At 35.2% G+C, this 3424-nt stretch overlaps 1 protein-coding gene across 1 annotated transcript in view; it reads right to left on the minus strand.

Annotated features, from left to right (window-relative positions):
* LOC106868155 (glutamate receptor ionotropic, kainate 2) overlaps window positions 1-3424 on the minus strand; it is a 243872-nt gene that overhangs the window by 119359 nt on the left and 121089 nt on the right. The window lies entirely within an intron of this gene.

Below are 3424 nucleotides of genomic sequence, written 5' to 3' on the forward strand. Positions count from 1 at the left end.
TGTGTGTGTGTGTGTGTGTATAAGTCACATACATATACATATACAAATATATATTCTTCACAAGTTCACTAGCTAATCGCTACACCAACACATGTTCTGACACTGTTTTTCTATATATCGCTGGCGAGGAGCCAAAGGAATGTCGAAATCACGTGATCTCGTGGTCTCAGCGCTGGAGATGCTGAGGATATATTTACCCGCTAGCGTTTTAAACAAAAGCCAATATGAGAAATTCTCTCATGGTATACACCGCAGTATAGTATATTATAACAGAACATCTACATCTGAGTCGGGATGAATATTACCTGATGGTATTAAGAGTCGCTAAAACACATACAAACACGTACGCCCTATGGCACACACACACACACACACACACACACGTTTCTAATTTATACGAAATGCGAATATATTTCTAGATTTTAAAATATACAATCGCAATACCAAAAAGAATGACATCAAATTTCATATACTCTTCACTCTATCGAATTCAGATTTCACTTTTAAGTTCACTTTTTGAATAAGTTAGACGATGTTTGAATGTAATTTCTGCATTACATTTACTTACTAGAATTTATTTGACTTAGCTATCTACGAATACGTGTCAGATAAAATGGTAATATAATGCGCACACAGGTTCACATGCATACATACATACATACATACATACATACACACACACACACACGCACACACACACACACACACACACACACACACATATATTTATGTGACCGCGTGTATATCGTTGGCGATTTTCTTTCTCTGTCTTCCCTTCAGACTTTTTCTATATTTCTGATGAAGAGCTCAGCTCGAAACGTGAATTCCTCTTTCTTTTCTTTCCTATCCTGAGCGTCCAATAACACTGTACTTATTCAACGTCCTCGCGTTGTAGTTTTTTCATGTTTTTTTCTTGCTAGTTCATGTTTGGATTGACTATATATATATATATATATATATATGCTGTCGAACAGATATATACGACGGCAATACACGTTTCCTTGTAGAAATGATTCGCCCGTAGGGATGATTCTCTGAAAGTGCCGGGTGTTAAAACACTTGAAGGCAGTTATATTGGGTTGAGGAATAATTCATGACCGGCTTTTTTACAAATTTAAAAATCTACGCAGAAAAAAAACGCATCGGCAAAATATTTTACGCTAATTGAAAGAAAAGTTTTTGCTCTACAAGTGTGTTTTGATTTTTTTAATATTATTGATTTTTTGAATTTTCAGATCATAAAATGGACAACACTGAGCAGTGGACAACACTTAGCATTTTCGACACCATTTGTTTTTTGCATTTGATCTCACGAAGCTGCTCGTGAAATTTGTGCTATGTATGTAGAAGGAGAAATGCCTCAAAGTAGCGCGGTTGGTTTTCGTGCTTCAAAAATGGGAATTTTGATCTTAAGGACGGATCACACGCCGGTCGACCAATTGAATTCTATGAAAAGTGATTGAATCAGCTTCTTCACGTAATTCCTTGTCAAACGACCAGAGAATTTGTGGCGCAGATGGATTATGATAAAAGTCTGTGGTGAACAACCTTCACTCAATGGGCAAGGTTAATCGACCTTAGTTGGTCGACTGGCGTGTGATCGGTACTTGATGTCAAATTACCCATTTTTTAAGCTCCCAAACCAAAGGAGGTGTGTACTTTGAGGCATGGCTTCTTCTCCACGCAAAACACAAATCTCATGAGTAGCTTCGGTGGGCTTAACAACTCGATTAAATGCAAAAAGCAAGTGGTGCCAAAAGTGCTCAGTTTTGCCCCCATGACATTCATTTTAATGATCTAAAAATACACAAAAATCATTAAAGATGAAAAATCAAAGCACTATCTTGTAGAGTAAAAATTCTCTTTGAAATCACACAAAACATTTTGCCAATGTGTTTTATTTCTGCGTGCATTTGTACATTTTTGTATTTGAAAATAAAATGCTCATGATTTGTTCCTCTACCCAATATATATATATATATATATATATATATATATATACGCACACATGTAGGTATGAATGTATGTATGTATACATACCTACATACACGGGAACATACACATATGTATGTAGAGAAAATATGATAAAATCTATATAACCGTTGGAAATGACACCAATTGTTTCTCAACTTGAAACATGGTAAGATAATTTATTTTATTATATTTTATGAGTAAATTACCACATGTCTGAATTAATATAAACAATCTCTAAATTAAGGTAGGTATTAAGCTAGCTCATCGAGTGAGAGAAAAAATCCATGTTGAACAATAATCCCTTGACATAATGTTTCAAGAACGCAAAGTCAATGTCGAAAAATAGAACCTATGAGTTATGGAACCTTTGAGTGACAACTACATATATACATACATACTACATACAAACATAAATATATATATATATATATGTATATATATATATATATATATATATATATATATATATATATATATATACATATACATCTCTCTGTCTCTCTCTTTCTCTGTCTGTCTGTCTGTCTGTCTCTCTCTCTCTCTCTATATATATATATACATGGCATAAGTAAATAGACAGCATTATAGTCATTGAAATTTCTTTAAATCTGAAATTATACATTCCAATCATTTATTAATTGTTATGATGTGAATATTTAATATTTAGTAGGCATACTCCCTTTTCAATGCAAGGACACTATTAGGCATGTTAATAATCAGATGACGAATATTCTCTTGAGGAATTTCTTGTCAAGTTTCATACAGTAATCTCAAAAGATGTGCCTTTGAAAATGCTTTCTTGTTCTTTTCCTGAAGTGTCCTGTCTTATCCAAATTGTTCCCCTGACCATCACAGAATTGCTGACGTGATTCATTGTTGGGTAAGATATTTTCGACTGAAATTCTTGGAACACAGAGTTTCGAGACCCACATTCAACCACTGTCAGAAAATACAGCAAATCTAGACTTATCGGAGAATGAGCGTCCCGAAATGCTAGTGGCCTCTCTACCATCACACTGGCCCAATGTTTTTCCGCTTGATATAGTCTGGTCAAAGAAGTTGCTTCCTTCTTGCTGCTCTGCCATAGTAACCAAGTTTGTGCAGATACCTGACAGCCGTTCTGGAACTGACATCAACGTATTCTGCTATGTCAGAGGCCTTGCAGCGAGGATTAGCTGCCACATTTCTCCTAACAAAGAGAAGGCTCCTTCAGAGAGCCCTGGTCAACCTGGGTGAGGTGATGTGGACGCTTTCCCCTCTCTGGTGAATTGCACAATCACTCTATTAACTGTAGAAAGCGGGATCCCAAGATTTCCTGCGATTTTACGCTATGTCCACTTTCAAGTATGTCATATTTTCCGTTTGTTGTCTTTTTATTTAATCCTGTAAATATTTATGCAACGCACGCAGTCATCAGTATTTTTTTACATATATTTATATATATATATAT

Source organism: Octopus bimaculoides, chromosome 13, assembly GCF_001194135.2.
Source record: "Octopus bimaculoides isolate UCB-OBI-ISO-001 chromosome 13, ASM119413v2, whole genome shotgun sequence".
In the NCBI taxonomy this organism is placed as follows: Eukaryota; Metazoa; Mollusca; class Cephalopoda; order Octopoda; family Octopodidae; genus Octopus; species Octopus bimaculoides.